Source organism: Typopeltis vanoorti, chromosome 10, assembly GCF_054136105.1.
Source record: "Typopeltis vanoorti isolate ZY-2024b chromosome 10, IOZ_Tvanoo_1.0, whole genome shotgun sequence".
Classification (NCBI taxonomy): domain Eukaryota; kingdom Metazoa; phylum Arthropoda; class Arachnida; order Uropygi; family Thelyphonidae; genus Typopeltis; species Typopeltis vanoorti.
The window spans coordinates 47,010,810-47,032,708 of NC_143558.1; the positions used below are offsets into that span (position 1 = coordinate 47,010,810).

Consider the following 21,899-nt stretch of genomic DNA (forward strand, 5'->3'; position numbering starts at 1 on the left):
AAGAAAATATTGATAAATCAAAAAAAAAAAAAGGAAAAAATAAAAAATAAATAACTATAACAGAAGACAGTAAATAAGTAAAGCTGCTCACTTAGCAAGTAGTAATGCACTATAAAGAAATGGACACGATACATAAGCGGATAGTAGTAATAACTATACTTAGTGAGTTAAAAAAATACAGAATTGTATGCGCCACCTGGTTACAAGTTTATATGTCCGCTTAAATTTAATTTTTATCATTATGATTTTATGGAATTATTATTACTGTTGGTGGCGGTGTTACTGGGGATGTTGATACTAATAAAAAAAAACACTGGTCAACAATTTGAAGAAAATGGTTTCTAGTTCCATTTTACGAAAATATTATGGAGATCTCATTTATAAATAGTATCTATGTGTTCGTCTGCCTGTTCAATAATAACATAGTCTCCTTATGCGAGAATGGAAAGACAAACTATTTAAGATTAAGCCTTTTTAATTCCCGGGGATAATCAAATCATTCTGTTGTTTAACGGTATTACGTTTCTTTTTTAATGAATGTTTTTTATTATTATCTCAAGTGACAAACGATAGCAAAATAAGTGATTTCGTATATGCCAATACTATTATTCTAATAAGCAAGTACTTAATCTTTTTTCTTAAAATATTAAAATTCAACTGAAAAATATTTTGAATTTACATTTGAAAATTCAACTTAAATTGACCACCAAAGTTAAAAAATAATTACCTTGTAATTATTTTTAACTGAAAAAAAGTTGGTTATTCGCAGTTATTATTCTTCTCGAGTTTCCTGAATCTATTATTAAAAAAAAAAAAAAAAAAAAAAAAAAAAACTACATTTAACAGTGCAGGAACACTCTTAACTTTTGATTTCCCATTCGATTAATATTTTATTTCACTCATTTAATTTACTTCTTTTCTTCCATACGTTACCATACATTACAGTCAATATCACTTTTAATATCTGAAATATGCTTTTGATATTACAATACCATGGAAACTTCCATTTTACAGATCATCCTTGAAGAGGGGAAAAATTCCACTTATTCATTACAGTTAGGAAGTAGAGATTGCATTGTGGCAGCCACTAAGGCCAATCTTGAGTGCTGAAGATTAGGGCTAAAACCAAAATAAGATCTACCAAGCGGTGGGAATTTAATTTTTCTATAGCAAGTGAGATTCAATCTGAAAGCTCATAAAACAGCAAGGCTGGTCCTTGGGGATGGAGACACAAAGGTTCATTGAGATATATATATAATCAGTATTGTTATTCTAAAATAAATATAATGTATCAGGGAATTTATTATTTTGATCCTCCAGGAGAAATGAGTATACAAGGCCAGAAGCGTCACAATAGAAATATAGATTTTTTAAGAGACCCAATAAATATCTACTTTGTCGCTCAAATAATTTTAGTAAAATAAGAATCATGCATGATTAAATATCGTCTATATTTTTCATTGGGTCTTTTCTTGCCAGAAAATTACGTACTGAACTTAAATTTTAGTTCCCTTTAAGGAGATGCTCCATATAAACCATATATCATTCCAAATCAGTGCTGGTTCGAATGATGTAGTCCAGTGAAAAACTGCGGGAGACTAATTATGATATATATAAATGTTTTTCAAATCAGATGCATGTGTTTGAGTATGGCTGCTTCCAAGAGAACGCTGTTTACCAGTGTATCATCCCTTGTCGTTGTACTGGGAGATATGAACACCTTACATTATGTTAACATTGCGGCCAATTCTCTGTATGCTAATGTGGTATTGGTTCTTTTGATACGACACCGAGTTGAATATCGATCTGATAATGCGTCCTGCAATACTACACGCTCAGTGGTATATTGAGTGTGTTTGAGGAAATAGGAGTGTTAAAGCTGGATTAATAGCGCACAGTCCTGATTCAAATCCCATATAGCACCATTTGGAAAGGTTATGACATGAGATGAGAGTGAGCATATTAGGTCTAACTTAAACGAAAGTTCCTCGTTCTTTGGCAGGGGAAGGTTAAAATATTTCTGACTTTATCAAAATTTAGAGCAAAAGCTTTTACCTTGGAAAATGGTAATCTGTAATCTTGACCAAAGGTTTGGGACAATGATGTATTTGAAGTTTGGGAAAATATTTATTAAGCATCGAGCTTCTGAATAATTTGTGCAATATGGAGTGTGTAGTAGATACTAAAATTTATATAAGTCTACCTTTTTGATATCTGCCATTGCATGTTTTCTACATCAGTATTATGCGTCATTTTTTGTTCCAAGCATATAAACTAATAAACACTGTAATTTCTCTCAAAGTAGTTTTGTATTTAAGTTGTATAACCGTGCCCTCTTATATCTTTTAACCATTCTCTGATTATCGAGAAATATATCATTAAAGAATGCGAAGCGCCATAGATGTAAAGTTACATCACCCATTTGAATACATTGGCTCGGTATTGTGTGTCAGTGTGTTTAATCATTGATAATTAACTGAAATTAGGTAACTGCAGAGAAAGCGTAATAGCGATTAAACAAGTAGATACTGCACATAAAGCAACACTCAAAAAGCATAGGAAAAAAAGCTAATAGATTAAAGAATGAAAAGTGGTAAAGAATATGCTGTATTGAATTACACAGCATTAAGATCCCTTAATTTCCGTCTAGATATAAACAATGTTTGTCCACCAGAGGGAGTTAGGAACCCTAATGCTATGTCTTCAGCACCAAGTGCTGGAACTATAAGGACATACACAGAAAAAATACTGTAATAAAAAATGACAAGTGCATCTCTTTGATAGTCAAAAAACAGTTTTGTTATGCATTCCAGGTTATTAATAACAAGGATTATAATATGGTTTTAGTAACTGCGAAATTTATGTAATTATAAAAACATGTTATAAATAAATAAAACGTAAATCTGCTTAATTTAATGTAAATTTGTATATTTGTAAAACATAAATATCAATCAATTTAACCTTACGACAGTATTTATATAGATGTTTTATCCACAATATAAAGGATATTCTCGAAGTACCTGAACAAGAGTAATATTGAAGAGAATTTATTTTTATAAAGCAGTTAATAACATGACCATCTTATTGTTATATTCTTAAAAAGTACATAATTCAGAACTCTATTTTCTTAAGCATGTGCTCATAAATCTGATTTTTGGTCTGAATGAGCCTACGGGGAACATATTCAACCTGTTTGCAATTGTAAAGATTTCACATCGTTCCTCTTTCATTGCAGTTCCATCATAAAAGTTAAAGTGAATTTATTGGTCTAGTCTTATTCGACGTCCCTCGTCCCAATTATTTAATTGGATGCAGATTTGGACTCTGAATAAGTATCTGTTTTCCACAGGTACTTACAAAAGCTTTATAATACAGAATTATACTAAAACATAAACATCAGAACATTAAAATTGCAGAGTCTCGGAACTTTTGCCCATTAGCTGCGTTTATTAAGTGGGTGTATCCCAACAGGATAATAACAGTAAAATAGGCGATTTCAATACCCTGTAACCTTTTGCATCTGGTGATGTCACCGTTAAGGATTCAATGTAATTTGCTAATACAAATGATAAATTTCGCTTACGACAAATGCGATGTACAAAAGTGTATATACAGGACAAGATTCTGAAAGTTTTCACGCAATAAGCATTCTCATTTGATATTGAATATAACCAAAGTTGAATACGAACGACGTAAGACTACATCATATCATTTCATCCTAATTCAACTCCATTATTGGGATGACACACTTCTAGGGGGTAGCTTTCTCTAGACCTTTCTTAAAGCCATACTACACCTGAACATCATGCACACTGCTATCTCTGTAATCATACGTAATCATATTGTCTCTATAGTTTCAGTTCCAAAAATGATGAACAACGAACCATTATAGATAACGTTTGGATTTCATTGATATACGACTAGTACTAGATGATTTAAATATCATGTCGATATTTAATGAGCCAATGCATATTTTATAGTCTTTGAGGATAGTGTAATTAGCTCCCTCTTCAATTTTTATTGACACGTTAAGTTTGTTATAGCATAAGAAGGATGAAATAATGATGTGATTCCATAATATATTTGAAATTTTGTGCGATCCTCAACTGCAACCCACATTGGCTGATGCATCTGTGGCCTGCACACTTTTGTATCTGAGTGTTTTTGTGAATACCTGGTACACTTTTTGAAAATATCCGACAATATATGTAAGCCGAGTATTTAAAATTGATCTTGTTTTATTCTCAACACTATTTCTTTTTATTTATTCTCAACATGATATTTGTTTTTATCTGAATGTCGCAGTCGTTATCCAGTTTATTAATTACTAAATTAGGATTCTTACTTTAATGTCTTATTAATAGAAATTAGTTCAACACAAAGAAACAGGTTTCAAGGTGTTTGTAGCTAATTCCTGTTTTTATGATTTTCGACTTTTTTTTAAATAAAAGGAAGACACCGATTTTTTAATAGTGGATCAACAACTATAAACTAGTATTCAGCGCTATTTGTGTATTCATTATTGCTGTCTTTCAACCAATAATTAATTCTGTGACAACTGAAATTAATGAAACTATTACGTCTATAAAAATATCATCTTGCTATATTTTACATAACTCAGTATCCTTGCTTATGGTTGGCCGATGTTATAAGCAGTAAAAGATTGATCAATAATTAATTTTAACCTCCTGTATAATGAGCGATAAGAAAACGCAAAGGCTGTCACATGAAATATCGTTAACTGTTGATTTAAGTGTGCTACCCTTCTTCTGTGAACACACCCAAACAATTATTCGGGTTACATACAAGTGCTACAAATAACGCCTGGCTGATGAGGGGGAAAAGCATGTCTCGCATTTTAAACCAAGAGACAGGCATATAATTTGTGACTTTAATTTTGTTAAATTACAGTGATTAGATGATCGGTTTGAGCATTCGGTAGCGTTTGCTTGCTGCACGCTAGACGCTAGACAGGAGGCAATGCAGACAAACAGACAGATTAGTAAATGAAAGAGCAAGAAAAAGAAATTATTGGTAGATGAAAAATAGCTCCAAATATAAACCTGGATTAGCGATCCTCAACTAATATGCACGAAAAATGCAGAGATTGGAAAGGTCATTTATCTAAAAGCTTAAACAAAAAAGTATGATATATATATATATATTGTTTTTAGAAGAGGGAAAATCATACTTTTCTATGGAAGGTGATAACGGTAATTTGCTTCCTGACGATGGATTTTTATAAGCCGACAATTAGTCCATTTTTACTTGATGTAAGTATTGTTTTTCTTCTCCAGAAACTCAGGTTTAAAACCCTGCAACGAAAAATCGATCGTGAAACTGACACTGATTTCATGCAGTAATATCTATCTTTTAGGGTTAAGAGACACGAAATAGTAGCAGCAATTATCTCTTGTACCCTCTCTCCGGTCTGATGCTTCTGAAATCATTAACAGTCTTGGGGGGAAGGGCTATAGTGATTGCTGAGTGGTACCATCCATTTTTCATTTCTCCGAATTGAACTAAATATAGTCATAAGTGGGCCATAATAATAAAATTGAGAACAGAATTATTTCGTCATCTGGTGGGTTTGGGGAAAACTGGTAAGTACCATTTATCTACTAATTTTCCAAAAGGTTAGGACTAAAAACGACTCTAGTATATTCTGGAATAAAAAGGCTAAAGGGTTTCTAGCATTCCAAGTTAGGAAACGGGAATTTGCAAACTTTGTTAACGAAGTTAAAAAATGTATGTTTATCGATATCTAATGTCCAGTAATAGCTCAGTCCAGTTTTGGCGAATCAATATTTCCTTAACAGCGGTTGTCTTCAACCGTCTTTGACTTCAAACTCTTGCTTCTTTTATTTTGTTAGAAATAAAATGATGTTTGATCATTGCTCAAAGATATTCAAGTATATTAAAGTCTAAAGAACAAATGTGGTGTCTATTTAAGCAAAGCAGATTTAACGATATTTGTAATCATACTTACTGTTTTCATTTACGAAATATAAACTGTTTGAACTGCTCAGAAACTAATAAATCTTTATTTTCTATGTGTATCTTTCAACTTTCTTAGAAAATCTTAGATTCAATAATTGCTGTTGACTGAGTTAAGTTACTCATAATAATACAATTATTTGATGAACGGAGTTTGTGGCCATGTTCTCGATATTCTCTTTTACAGAATTCTAGAAGGCATTTCGTTTTTTCCACAGCATTGAATTGCAACTAGCAATTCGACAGACTTTTGAGTTAGTGAGTGAGATCTCTTTGTGTATGTAGCCTTCTATTCACACTCTTAAAGAAAACGATAGTGAAAAGTTTAGAATTTATATTAAGCTAAAAAGTATGAACATCCTTGCATTACCAAATAAAGAACGTTGATATTTACTTGCGATTGTTACTCATTTTAAAAATAATTATATATACAGTATAATACTCTAACATCCTGGAAGATCTAATTAATTAATTAGATCAGAATCCACTAGGTTTTTTTTAATAATATCATTATAAATGTATGGTCTGTTTAACTGAATTGATTTTATGTCTAATGTCCAGTCTGTTGGCTGTGGGTTCGAATATACCATTACATGGATATCTATGAATATCTTCAGGCTGAATGCAGATTTCATTGCTCAGTGTGAAACAACTGGTCTGCTTAATGAGAGGTTTAAAATGGATTGCAAAAAAGTTTCATGCTCGGTTTTCTCCATCATCCTGATGATTAAAGGAAATAGTTTCGAGCTCACATCAGATCAATGATCGTAAGCTTGAAAATATCAATCAAGCGAATCTTTCAAGGAGAGATTACAGTTACCTAGTGCCTCCACCTAGTGACTTTAATCCCTAAATATATATCTGAAGGTGAGAGTTCTATAGTCGATTATGTTTTTCATTTGCAGGATTAAAAACCAAGCTTCTGGGAACCATACTTTCTTGAGGACTAATTCAAAAAGCGGTTGAAGAAAAGTCTAGAAAACGTTCCTGTGGACTAAACTAAAATAGAACCTATAACGCGCAGTTTAACACTATTGAAGCAAACACCGTTTCCACAGGCTACACAACAACCTTTGTATGAATGGGCTATGGTATATAAAAATAAAATAAACGATTTCATGAGAGTCATGAGGAAGGTTGATGAAAACATCACTCAGCCATTAAATTCTAAAACATCGCCTATTCCCTATAAGGGAATAAAAGGCGTTAGCTGTTTATTTTTGTTTTATTTTGAATTCCACTACCTAATTCTAGCTCACTTGTTCAAAATAAAACAAAAATAAACAGCTAACGCCTTTTATTCCCTTATAGGGAGTAGGCGATGCCTTTATACCCTATCTAGCTTTTGGAGACTGAGTGGGCAGTTCAATCTCCACTGGTAGCCAATCAGAGATAGCTGTCCCATGTCTATCACTAATTATAGGCGGCCACCGATGAAGAGACCGGCAAATAAGTACTGCCATCTTTTGGTACCTAACCCTAACAAGATATGTCACTGTCTGAAATAATGTGGGTACTACGGTCGATTTTCTTGAGTTTACAGGATGAAAAATCCGAATTTCAGGGAGGAAAAACCCGCTTGCAGAGATCGAGTAAAGGCTTAGAAAAAGTTCCTCCAGTCGGCGACTAGACTTGAACTTAAGTCATACTTCGAGCGACCAACGCAGAGGACGCAAGCGCCACTTCCGCTGAGCGTGCGCGCGCGCGCACGCACGCACACACACACACACACACACACACACACACACACACACACACACACACACACACACACACACACACACACACACACACACACACACCAGAAATTAAAGGTAAAAATCCAAATAAGTTGTATTCTTATAGAAATGATAACGTACAAATGAATAACAAATCAAACCAATATTGTATAATATTCACTTAAAGTTTTCGGCGAATTTAGACTTGTAATTTGAAACCATTTCGTTTATACTAGAATTAGATACAATACTGCTAAGAAGGTCACATCTGTCACCATCATATTGGCAATTTTGGGGTTAAAAGATTTTCAGCTGTCTACCATGGATATTGATGGAACAGTACTCCAAGAGATTGATGAGGCTAGGGACTTGGGGGTATTAGTGGATAGGGAATTGAAGTTCAGAGGACACATTGCTAAGGTGTCTAAGATAGCACATAGGATTACTTGGTTATTGAAGAACGCACTAACATCCAGAGATAAAGAGGTTATTATTCCTCTTTATAAGGCATTGATACTTCCACATTTGGATTACTGTGCTCAAGTCTGGTCGCCTGGATTCCTTGGAGATGAGGAATTGGTGGAGAGGGCTCAGAGGAGAGTGACTAAGCTGATGAGTGATGTAAAAAATGCTCCCTACATTGATAGATTGAGAGCTTGTGGATTGCAGAGGTTGGTTGATAGGCAGAGAAGAGGGGGATATGACAGAAACATTTAAATTACTTAAAGGTTTTTATAAGATTGATGTAGGGGAAATGTTTCAGCTGTGTGATAGTGATGGAAGAACAAGAGGTCATCCCTGGAAATTAAAGAAAAGTGTGGTTAACAAGGGTGTGAGAACTAGATTTTTTGCTTGGAGAGTGGTGAATGAATGGAATGCATTGACTGACTCAGTTGTGAGTTCTTCGTCTGTAAATGAGTTCAAGAAGTGGTATGATAGGTATTGTGTGGATAGTTTGGGTCTCCAGCGATGAGCCTTCTTACTCCATAGATGTGTCCATATAATAATAATAATAATAATAATAATAATAATAATAATAATAATAATAATAATAAACAATATATTAAAAAACGTAATTCTTACTGAATATTCAACGTGAAATTTTATTTTTTAAAAAATCTTCTTTTGAATAGTAGCTTCCTTCTTTTCCTTTCTCGGTAATGAACCTGTCATTTCAAAATACTTTCACCTTTTACTGTCATATGAACATGGAAAGCTACTCCCGTGTATTTTATTACCATTTTAAATCATCATATCTCAAGGTTTTATTCCTTTTTATACGTATTGTCTGCACTTCGAAAATGATCGTTATTTCAATTTTTTAAACCTGTCTTAGATTATTTGATTACCTTAATTATCAGTTTTAGTTTTTACTTTCAAATATGAATTTACTTTCGTATATAAGTTTTGACAATGTTTGGGCTTTCTGATAGGTTTAATATTTTTATTTACGATTTCAGAGATTAATGTCTCTTTGAGTTTGAGGTTATAATGGCGTAAGTCTTTCGTTACGCATTCCCGCTTTTGGCAGTGTTTATAGTGATTCATGGTATCGAAATTAAGGTTTATGTGTTCCATTTTAAGTAAGAATTCTTTTTAATTAAATACGAGGAATCCAATCATTCGTAAGTAATGTTTTTATTTAGTATCAAAATCTGACAAGAATTAAAATTTGATATTTATCTGACTTCATGGAATTTTTTCAATTAAAAAAATTTAATTGCTATTGTCGTTTTATTGATAACAAATTGTATTACGCTTTATAATCGACTCGCACATTGCGAGATCTTTATTATTAAGTCTTACATAAAAGTTCTTCGAATTTTTATCTCGATTACTGAGAGATAATCTCTTCATTAATAACATTTACATTAGTTATTAGAGGAACAAATATTGAATGAGTATCTACGTTATATTTTTAATTTCTGTTTCGTGGAGATTCTGTATAGAAATAATATTTTTATTCTGAAATGTGGTATATGCAGAATACTACAGTATTAATAATGATCACCTAGCAATGCATTATATATAATGAATTTAATTAAACGAGATTATATGAATTTAATATTAGTGTTTTTATTAATTATTGTGTTTCTTCTTAAGGTTATTTTTAATTTCTCAAACTATTCACTGTATCCATATTTTCTAGTTTTTTTAAAGAGTTATCATCAAATGATGTCACGCTTTTAAGTATTGAGTAAACTTTATGATGGGTGAAGGAGAGGATTTATTATTAATTTACAATGTTAGTTCACAAAAAAAGAGTCGAAATCTTAAAAAAGTTGATTTTTTTAAGATTTTAAAATCATTTCAAATCCGAAAAACTGTTGAATCTAAACAAATTGAATTTATTTACCACTTTCAGAATACTGGTGATTATTAAAGTCTGAAAAAAAAAAAATAGAAATTTCAAAGTTTTATATATTTATATAAATTTTTCCTTTATGCAACATTTAAGAGAAGTAGAAGAGAGTCTGACGTGCTAAACTTTTGTTACTATTGGCGGGGGGGGGTCTCAAAAGTTCCAATAAATAGCAACCTGAAAATCTTGTACATAGTTGCTCCCTCCTTAAAAATTGCGAATTCATCGTTGCTTCCCCTGCTCATTCCCTAAGAACCTTCTAGGTATATTCTTAGTTAAATAAGGCTATGCGATGATTCTATCGACTACATTGAAGTACCTTCTGCAGTTGTAGAAGTGTATTTTAGAATTTATATTTGTGAGTAAAATCAAGATTTCACATTCAAATCATGTTAGAACACGTCACGCAGAAAAAAAAAAAAACATCGGGATAATAGCACAATAATAGTCAAACATTTCATATATGGATATGTAATGGCAAGCGGCACTAGAAGAGATCGAGCAGGACCGGTTGTTTACAACCTTTCTGACTCGTACTCGCTCATCATACGCATATACCATAAGCAGGCCTAGTTTTGCCGACTGCATAGAGTTTCCGCTCTGCAGCCAATAGTGCTATGGGCATAGATATTTATAAATATGTTTTAATTAGCAGATAAATTTGATCGCCTGCTGTGAGGCCCACAATTCTGCTTGATGGAGATCTGAAATTGTTTGAAACAATTAAATATTTGGTCTCTGGAGCAGGTTTCCAGATTATGTAAAAAATAAAGATATATAAAAATTAAAAAAAAATCCTTAACCTAGCCATGGTGCTAATATTCTATAGGTTTACAACATTTTGTGGGCGCAAGTTATACAATTAAAATTAAATTTATTAACACTGAAGAAGTGGTACAAATGAAAATATAATTCAATAGGTGCGGCAAGTATTTAGAACAAGACAAGTGGATAGTAAAAAAGTAATATTACATATTATTATTAATTAATTTATTATTATTATTTATTATTATTATAACGGTGTCTCCATGGAGTCAAAAGACTCATCGCAGGAGGCCCTACATTGATGTACTAACCATTATTCACACAATACCTATCATACTTCTCCTTAAATTCATTCACAGACGAAGCATTCACAATCACCTCTGGCAACGCATTCCACCCATTCACAACCCTCCAAGCAAAAAATCTAGTCCTAAAACCCTTGTTAACCACACTCTTAGAAGAAAATCTCCAGTGCTCTCCCTTCCTGCACTGGTCTTAAAAAAGCCACCAGTATCAATCCTATAAAATCCCTTTAATAATTTATATGCCTCTATCATATCTCCTCTCCTACGTCTATCAGCCAATTTTTGGAGCCTCTACAATTTTTTAAGTGGCAATATAGAGATTGACAGTTAAAGAAAAGACTTCAGGAATAAAGAACAGAAAATGAAAGAAGGAATTGTACAATGTGTGCAACTAAGGTTCGTAGCCATGCTGGTTACTATAAAAATACAGATATAAGCGATACGGTCACTAAACAAATTAAATGACTTTATCTATGAGAGTACATGTATACATACAGAATATAATTGAGACATAATATATAACATTTAGAATAATTTTCTATAATATGCGTTTAAAATAAAAGGCAACTTTATTTAACCCCGTAATTTCTAAGAGCGTATATTGATGTTACAGACTTTATTTCATTAGGTAATAAATAAATAAATAAATAAATAAATATATATATATATATATATATATATATATATATATATCTACGTAAGGCGATAACGCCCTATGGAGATAGTGCTAAGAAAACCTGAACGTATATTTAAGCAGTGTGCTGCTAAATATTCTCTTTACTAGCTCCACAAATTTGCATTTTGCAAACTGAAGTTATCACTTTCATAATGTACTATTTCGTGTTAGCGCAAGAACACTGGCGCCTATGAAGCACCTGAAAATAGCAGACGACATTGCTCAGCAGTTGTAGAAGAGCTACGCGCCAAACATTTCTGTGCTAGTTATTGGTTAATGCTAACCAGTGGACCGGAGAGATTTTTTTTTTTTCAACATTTAGAGAAAAATAATAATTTAAACCGTGTTACTTGTTTACAGAAACTACTACAAGAATGATCCAGTCATAAATCTGAAGTCTTGGTACACGACACGTTTAGCTTGGAACCGTCATATTCTTGTTCCATTATAGCGTGTTGATTGATTTTCTTCGAATTCGATTATGTCGCTACCTTACTAGAAACTCGTGCTTGGGAAATGCTTTGTCACCTGTTCTCGATAACATTAACCAGTGCGTCAGTTGGGTTTGTTATTTGCTTGTAACTTCTACCCTAACCCAATATTGTAAGTCAAAGCTACAGTCTTTTCTGCACAACATCGTGTACGATAGACTGTCAGAATGGACAATTGGCGTTACTGCTTCTTTTCTCCTCAGCAAAAATTTTGTTCCTAGGAAATGTTTGATATGCCACTATTTTTCTACCCTGATGGTGTTTGTCTATATTTCTGCTTGAGCTTCTTTGCGCTGAAATCAGAAACCCGAGCTCAGTAAGCCAAAACAAAATTAGACTTGTTACATGGCAAACGGTGTCATGTAGACATTTTTCAATACGCATGCGCAACGTAGACTACGAGTCACCTCTCTGTAAGATAAGGTACTACAAAACAGGTAAGCCTGTCAGAAAAACACTCGAAATTAACAGACAATATACTGGCATCCATCGCCCCAGTTGCTTTGCTTGTAATTCAAGATAACAGTGAAACCACTAAAGTCTGGTGGGCTTCTTGTATCCATGAGTGAAAACGTTTTCAGTTCACGAAATATATTATTTTGTTGTCGGTAGTAATCGGATATAGTGTAAAATACGATTATTTGAACTTAGTGAACTACTCTATATTATTATGACATAGAAGTAACGATTAACAAACCAGACAGATTTTATCCAACAAAAACAAATGAATGTCGCATGCTATTATTTCCAACATTCACAGAATTGATTGATACCAAGGGAAAACGTTTAATTTTGTTGAGTATCATCATGCCTACCAACCACATACTTTAGAGGGAAGCTTCCATTTCTGATCACTCTCTTCCTCGATCGGTACTCTTTTTTATTTTGTTGAGATTTTCTATTTTTCGTTACTGCTAAGTTATTAACGACCATTCATCGCAATACGGTTACTGTATTGTCCACCTTGGTAGTGAAACCGAGTAAAAATTTTCTTTCTTTACTCTACATGTGTAAAGAATAGCAAATTATTCACTGAACGCAAACATCATTTTAACGCGCAATTTATTTTTGTGTTTGCGAAAATTTAACTACTAAATTTTGCAGGATATATTTATTCTTTATATATAAGTAGACTTGGCCAGTTCATGAGTATGTGACTAAGAGTTTATAAGGCAGAAAACCGAATAAGATGATAACATTTATTTTAATTGACATCATATAAAAAGCATCAATTCCCAACACCTACGCTACCTTGGAGGCACCCAGCTAATAAACGACCACCAGTATGGATTTTCCGTCGCTGCTGATCAACAGGAGATCTATTCACATATATCATCCATTTCTGGACATATACCCCCAGTTCTGTCTTATTTCTCACAAAAAAAGAATTTTTTCCCCAGTATGATTTTTAATAACACAAAATTTCTTGACAAGATGATATTTCTCTTCTTGGAATTACCCTGACATCAAGCCTCTCCTGGCATAAACACATCACAACTATTGCATCCTCAGCTTCTAAAAAACTAGGATTTCTCTTTCGCTCAAGACGTCATCACTTCGCCTCTAAACAGCTGTTAACTTTATACAAATCACAATCCGCTCAGCTGTCGAATACTGCTCTGACTTTTTAGTGGGCTCCTAAGAACTACAGAGGAGAGCAATTAGATTGATGAATGACCCATCTCTTACCAATTCACTCCTCCAACTTTCGCACAGACGATCGGTCTCCGCACTATGTGTATTCTACAAATATTTCCATGGCAAATGTTCATCTGAAATAGCATCAATAATAGCCCGTTGAAACATGTGCAGCTCACAGAACACCTTCAAACTCACAGAATAAATTTATTTTCTTTCCCCCCTTCATCCCTGTTTCTGCCGTATTGTGGGACAGTCTTCTCCCTGATGTGTTTCTCAAGGAATACAATATACAGGCTTTGAAATCAAATATAAACAACTTTCTTCTTCTTTCTCAGCCCACTAATACCTCTCGTGTATGGGCTCAACATAAAAAAAAAAAAACTTACCAGTAAAAAAATTTCTCAAATATAAAACAGGAACAACGAAATTTTATTTTTTTACAAAAACAAAACAAAACAAAAACTGATTAAAGGCATATGCGCCACGAGCGCGAGTTACAATGACAGAGTTTATCAGCGTACTGACTTCAAGACTAGCCGTCATTGACGGCTTTTCTATTTATCGGCCAAAGACAAAGTTTTGTGTTTGGCAGGGCCGTCAAACGCAAAACATTAAATTTTAAGGACAGAAAAAGGAAAGGAGAAAGAAATTAAATGTTATTATTATATTCTTTTAAAGAATGTAACAAAATTTAATAGCGTTTCATTTTCGTTTTTGATTTGTTATTTCTAAGCAAAATAGATTGACAGATAACATTTGTTTTTTGCCTTACTTTAATAAACAATTTGATTACCTTTCTTTAATTAGAGAAAAGCTTGCGTCCCCGGACGATTGCGTGCCCCAATCTTTTTTTCCCTCCGAGCTCGGAGCTCCTAGCGGTCGCCGGGTCCGACACCCGCTTGATCCGCCTCTGGTTTTAAGTAAACTGAAGGCACTGGGTATCAGACCTCAGCTCCAGAAACTCTGTACAAATCTTCCATTATAGGTAATTTACGAAGGTTACCACCAAAATGTCTTTTCATACAAATTGGAACTCATCAGGCGAGATTTGATTTTCGATCCTCAGTAGGCCAAATCATCGTTCAATAATACATGTAAAATAAGCCCACATTTATAACTGAAACTGGGGATTTGAGTGAATTTTTTTATTATTTTAAACGGAAAACAAAGCACAAGCGTTTGTATACGTTTGGGTATAATATACGGACGAAAAGGATTATATAATTTCTTGCATACTCTAATATACTATCGCCTGCTACCATACTCTAATAAATATTGAACCGAGTGGTTACTAAAAGCAGCAATATAAAAAGAATTTTAAGAATTTCAATTCTTTAATGATATATTAATAACCTGGAAAGAAAATGAGAAGACGGGTACACACACAGCCTAAGTATGAAGAATATAATGTACATTAATCAGTTAAGTAGTTCACTCTGTCTATGAAAATTTCATTATCCACTGGATGCAGAAGAAAAGAGATGCACTTGGTATTCAGCAATACTTAAATATATAACTTTCAACATACAAACATTTAATGATAAATATGCAGTCTTTTTTTTAAGATTAATGTCTCAAAGTAAAATGCACACACACATATCGGTGCGTAATACTATTTTTTCCCCTTCAAAATAATTGAAAACATTATTTCATGGGCGTCGCGCGCGCGCGCTCTGAATTTCTAGATTCCCTCGTCACTCATATACCCATTGAAAGCTCGTTACGCATATTTCTGTAGTGTATGTTGCGATATTGTGGCAAGAGGGCCATAGTCTTTTCTGTTTTCTTCTAGAACGAAGTATACTCGTACTTTTTAATTTAAATTATTCTCTAAAATGTAGGAGTAAGAGAGGCATTAGATCAAAATGCAGAAAATGAGAAGTTGTGTGTGTGTGGGGGGGGGGGAGGTTGTTTGAATGCTCATACATTGAGATCTACATTTCCTAGATCTACAAGTCATTTTATTTATTCCTTTTGTCATAGCATTAATTACTAGTTATGATTATCAATGATGATGATGATGTGGTTTTTATATCGACGAGAAGGGCATTTTCCTTTCGGATACATCATTCTATGAAGACCTGTTTTCCTACAAAAATGCTTACTCTTATTGAGCATTTCGTGGGCGGCGTTGATTTGAAGGAGGATTTTTAATATACAGTAGTAAAGCTATAAGTTTTGAAATAACAAACCACAACGGGATGTGCATCTCAAGTAACATTGGCATGCAGTTTAAAAATAGCACTTCTTGGAACGTCTCCCCATTTTCACCGATAGGTGAAAATTGGGAAGAATTTACCTAACGACTGTCGATGAATGAATGGTCGATTTGATAATAATTTTCAGTGAGTATCCGAAGTCTAATGCTTTTGGAGGATAGTAATTGTAATAACCACTTGGATTTGTGTCGTTATTATTATTATTATACGGGCACCTCCCTGGACGCTGAAGGTTTGTTGTGTCTGTCATTTGCGTGCTTTTATCAGTAAAAAAAGCCCACCCACAATATACTAACGTAGTGTAGGTTTACCACGTTTCGTGGTTGACTCATGTAAGGTGATTAAAAAGAAAAAAAGTGAGTTAGTCGGTCTCATATTGAGACGAAAAAAGAAACAAACGGGGAGAACATACGCAATGGGGAAGAATTTACCTAACTACTGTCACTGTTATTATGTATATTATTACTTCTCCATAAAACTAGTTTATTGATGATATATTTTATAAATAATTATCCCCAACATTTCAAAAGGGGTCCAGTGCAGCGGACTTTAAAACTTGAGTTTATAAAGTAAAAATAATCATTTTGTTAGATATGAGTAAAAAAATCATACTGATAGTATACATCGCAGAAATTCTCTTACTTGCGACTGAAAAACGCATTTCTCTGATCGCCATAGAAGCCCTGGGCGCCTAATAGGCCATGCGTGAAAATGGTTGAACAGTATAAGGCAGGGTTTCTCAAACTGTGTTCCGCAGAAGATGAATAGGTGTTCCGCGAGAAGTTCCGGAATTTGTCATTTTAGGTTTCTAAGCATTTTTCATGAATAAATATTTTATAGTAGAAATATTCTGAGGAGAATAATATTCGTGAATATGTCGAAAAGCTCAGACCCAGAACGCCTAATAACATCTGTGTATCGTTAATTTTCACACATCGAAACCTTTCAACATTTGGGAAAGGGAATACCGCTGTTTATGATGGGTCATAAAAATTGCCTGCAAGCGGATTACGTCAGAACAGAGGATATGTTCAGGTTTCAGAACATATCCTCTGTTCTGAAAACTGAAGGAAATGACGCCTGTGTAGCAAATGTCAGTGACCAAGCGGCATATTTTTAAACATGGAAATATTCATGAATTATCGTTAATTTTCACACATCGAAATCTTTCAACAATCGGGAAAGAGAATACCGCCGTTTATGACCGATCCTAAAAATTGCCTGTAAGCCGATTACAACAATGGCGGCGTGTTTACAAAACTGAACGAAATAACATCTGTGTTGCAAATATCAGATACCAATCAGCAAGGAAGTATAAAGAAAATTTTCCACTGAAATTGAAGATCAAGGTAGTCTGTATCTGGTTCTCAGATCTAGTAATACTGAATACTTTCTTCGCAAGTTCGTATTGCAGTGTGTAAGTGCTTGTTCTGAAACCGGAGTGCCGTGATTTTTTTAGAAGTAAGAGGAATACATATTTAAATTCTAATATGAATAAGAGACAAGACACTTTGTTTAATTTTGGTATTAAGAAATCTCTTATTGAAGGTGTTTGTATATAGATAGATATGATAGTGAGTCATCCATTTCAAGCTACAAAGATCTCCAGGATGTACAAAATGAGGAGAAAACTATCAGCACACAGGAGAAAGTCTGCAATTCACTCGTAAGTACTTATAATAATATTATAAATATATTTGGTGATCAGAATAGGATATGTCAATGAAAATTAGCACAAATTAATTTAATGACGGTTTATTGACGTTTTAATTAAATTAATTAAAACATAAAATAAATTAAACTTTAATTGATGTTTAATTAATTAATAATTAATTATCAATTATTAATTAATAATAAAAATCAGCTAAATTACCGATTAATTATTAATTAATACATTACAAAATAACCAAAGGTGTTCCATGAAAATTTCAGGATTTGTGAAGTGTTCCGTCGTAGAAAAAGTTTCAGAAACCCTGGTCTAAGGGATGGGCGATCTACATTTATGTCGGAGGAATGGCCTGATTTAGGGATTAGAATATCGCAAATCTGATCGAGGGTTGGAAGAAAAATCACGAACCTGGATTGGGACGATAAGAATCTGAGATAAGAAGGTACCTAGATAACTGATCAGGTATCAGATGGTAGGGCGATCCCAGGGCTGCTTCCCTATCCTTACACTAATCATCTCACTAATATGTGAATTTGGGGAGAAAAAAAAAAGCATTGTATAGGATTTAGTTATTTACTTTGACTACATAGTTAAAAACGAATCCTAAAGAGTGTTTTGCCTTGCTGTTAAAATATGGAAAATAAATCACAATTAAAATTTGCTGCTTCTTTGTTTAATGTAGAGACGAAGTTTCTTATGTTTTAGTTAAAAGGGGATTTGACTATTTATATTTGGTGTCTTTTATTAATCTCTTTGTTTAGAGGACGGATACAATTTTTTTCATCTTTCAAATCATATAAATGTATTTCATAGACAGAAATCAGGTTTCGTATGTATTTCGGTAATTGCCAGCAAATATTGTCTCGTAGACAAAATTACTTTGCTTTCGTTGATTTTATAGCTAAATTTTAGTAAATTAGTTTTTCACTTCCTGCGACACCAATGGGAAGAACACGTCTCAATGGTTTAAATAACCAAAAAAAAAAAAAAAAAAAGCGTTTAACCTTCGTATAACAAAGTGACGGAAATGTAATAATCAAAATCCTTTTTTTCTGAAATCTAAGATATCCCCTCTTGTGCGTTATGATATGATTTTACAGCATTTTCTTCGAGCCTAACACCTTGTTTTTTATTATTATTTATGAATGTCGGCATTATAATTGTTTCTGTTCTTTCTAAAAGTCATTATCGGCTGATGATCTACATGTTAAGATAAAGTAAATACAGTAACCATAATTTACTATTCCATTTTATGAATTTGTAAACTGGAATTGTAAAATCCGTTAAATGGAATTTTGGCAGTTTACCTTGAGACACATAAAAAATAACTGATTTATTTTTAAATGAACATAATATAAGCAGATATTCAGAAATGAAATCATTTATTTTGAATATTTAAATTCAAGAATTCTAATTTCACACTAAAATTTAAACACATTCAAATTATACCTGAAGGCATTGTCACAGCATGTGCAGTCATCTAATAAAACATGAACTTGTGAAGAAAACAGCTTAGGACAAAAACAAACAATTCGATGCTTTTTTTAAAAAATATAATTTTTGAATTAAGACCTTTATTTTGAATTAAATAGGCTGCACGTTGGTACATTCCAATGATCCTCTTCAGTTAATACACTAAAGGTTAATGTTTATCATCCCTTACCTATCACTTTCTTTAGCCTTGATAATTGATACGTATTTATTTCTTTTCCCCTCCTCCCCTTATTTAAATTATATTATATACGTCCGAATTAATTTAGGCTGTTCTAAATATTTGCAAATAATTAAAAAAGTAACGATATGGGCAGTACAAAATCAACAATAAATTAAATTTAAAAAAAAGTATTTCGTTTTATATTTCGGATAATTTTCACTCGGTTATAATTTCAAAAAATTACTTCTACCCCAGCGATGGTGTATGAATTGCAGTACTGTTATGAAATAAAATACTGAACTTTTTCATAAGCTATCAACTTCATAAAAGTGCCGTGCCTATTAAAATACTTTTCTTTGAACAGAATTTATTTTGATATTCTTTACATCAACTACTGTTATTATTAAACAAAAAAATTCGTAACGTTATTTTCAGGGCATAGCGTACTTTTAGTTTCAGAGAGAGAGAGAGATCCTGCTATTTCTGCTTTATTTGGAACTTCGTCAGGGACTAGACAGAACGAAATCTTTCTCTCTGAAACTAAAAGTACGCTATGATAGATCATAGATCATTACAGATGAAACAGAATATTCTCAGTGTCAAGAGATCTGAGCAGTTTTAGATCTAGCTTCTGCCCTATTAAGGACACAAGGTTTATTTATGTATTTAAATTTGTGTGTGAATAACATTAATTAGCTCAAACGTCAATTTTTGAAATTTAGAGTTATATCAACACATTGTGCCACGTTTTTAAGTAAAGAGGTCTCTGACTTTGCCCATTCGATGTAGTTGGAGCTTATTAGTTTAAACTTACCCAGAGGATTTTGAATCGTAAATGATAAGATGCTCAGATTGTGTCATGCTTTTCGTTCTTGATCCACTGGAGAAAGTTACAGGATCTTGAATATTTAGAGTTAAGTAGAATTGATCGTAAACGCGAACCATTATAAGTTCGGGAGAATGAATTTTAAGGAATTTAAAAGAAGGTCGGCAATTTTTTTTTTTTTTTTTTTTTTAAATGCTTACATTCGACTTCATAACAAAGACCAAACGACTAGTTATTACACTTTAGGAGGTTTCAAAAAGAAATGAGAGAGAGAATAGGTATATTTGTACACTTATTATTATTATTATGCATATTTCTAAAATACTATTTCGGTTCCTGAAATTTTTATCATCATTATTAAGAACTTTTGTTCTTAATTTTGACTAAGTAAATAACTATTTCTAAAAGTTATCACCCTCTTTTAATTCACTAATTTTCCAGCTTATTCAGATGTAAAAATATTAAATTAAAATTAAATTTTAAAAATTATAAAATGCAATTAATATAAAATAAAATTAATATTAAAAATAATAAAACAAGTAACCAAGTAGTCCGATCATTTCAGTGAAAAACAATTCATAAAATCCGTTAATTATAAATGTAACCGGCAGATTTTATGTTTTATCAGATCTCGGGCTGATGCATTTTCAGCCAGTAAGGAAATGTGTTTGCCGACCACTGCTTTATCAGACTAATCTTACACCCATCTTCCTAAAATGTACATATTTGGAAGTTGGGACACGGGACAGTGTATGCTAAAGTTGAGGGAATGTTTAAAATATGAATCAATCGTTTTTTGGAGTACGGATTTAAAGAAAAGAGAAAACTCAAACGTCTGTTTGTAGTTATTGCCCTTTATGCATAACATGACGTTTATGAATGTTAAGGTTCATAAAAGTGATATGAAATTTAGCTAGTTTTGAAAGGTTAAAAATATCAGTTATTTGTTTCTAGCGGTCTTATACTGAGTTTAAATAAGAGTTAAAACAGCACTATATTTCGAAGAAACCTAATTTGCTCATCGGTAATATAGCCCTCTGGTTGAAAAGACCTGGGTTCAAATCCCGTCTAATAAGGATTTTTCAGCTGAAGGTGAGGTGGCCAGTCCATATAGTGGTGGTGGTATGCAATCCTTAGCCTGTAATTTTAAACTATTACATAAATTGCCTACATTTTCAATAGCATGTGGATTATTCGGCTCTTTTCATACTTTCTACCAGTTTGTGATTCTGTGGGGTACGTATTTTGGACTATTTATTATCCCTCATACAACATGATCGATAGTCCGGGTACCGTTGTTACATGCACTGGTTTGATTCAGTTCGCATCCGAACGTTCCTATTCGTCTCAAGTGCTCTGTTAGATTATGATCCGGACTCTGTCAGGCCGGCCAAGTTTTCCCAGATCATATCGCCAACCATATTTGCAATTTGTAGTACGCTATAGTACATTGTCGTGTTGAACTGTCTGTTTCATAAATCTGCTATAATGATGGATGCTTCGCATTATCCAGAAGCATTGCCCATCGGTCGGCATTCATCCTTCTAGGTACTGCAGCTAAAGGTCAAAACAGCTC

At 33.0% G+C, this 21,899-nt stretch overlaps 1 protein-coding gene across 3 annotated transcripts in view; it reads right to left on the minus strand.

The window, feature by feature from the left end:
* Positions 1–21,899, minus strand: part of LOC150102392 (SPARC-related modular calcium-binding protein 1-like) — a 176,481-nt gene that overhangs the window by 59,374 nt on the left and 95,208 nt on the right. The gene's annotated exons all lie outside the window — the stretch shown is intronic.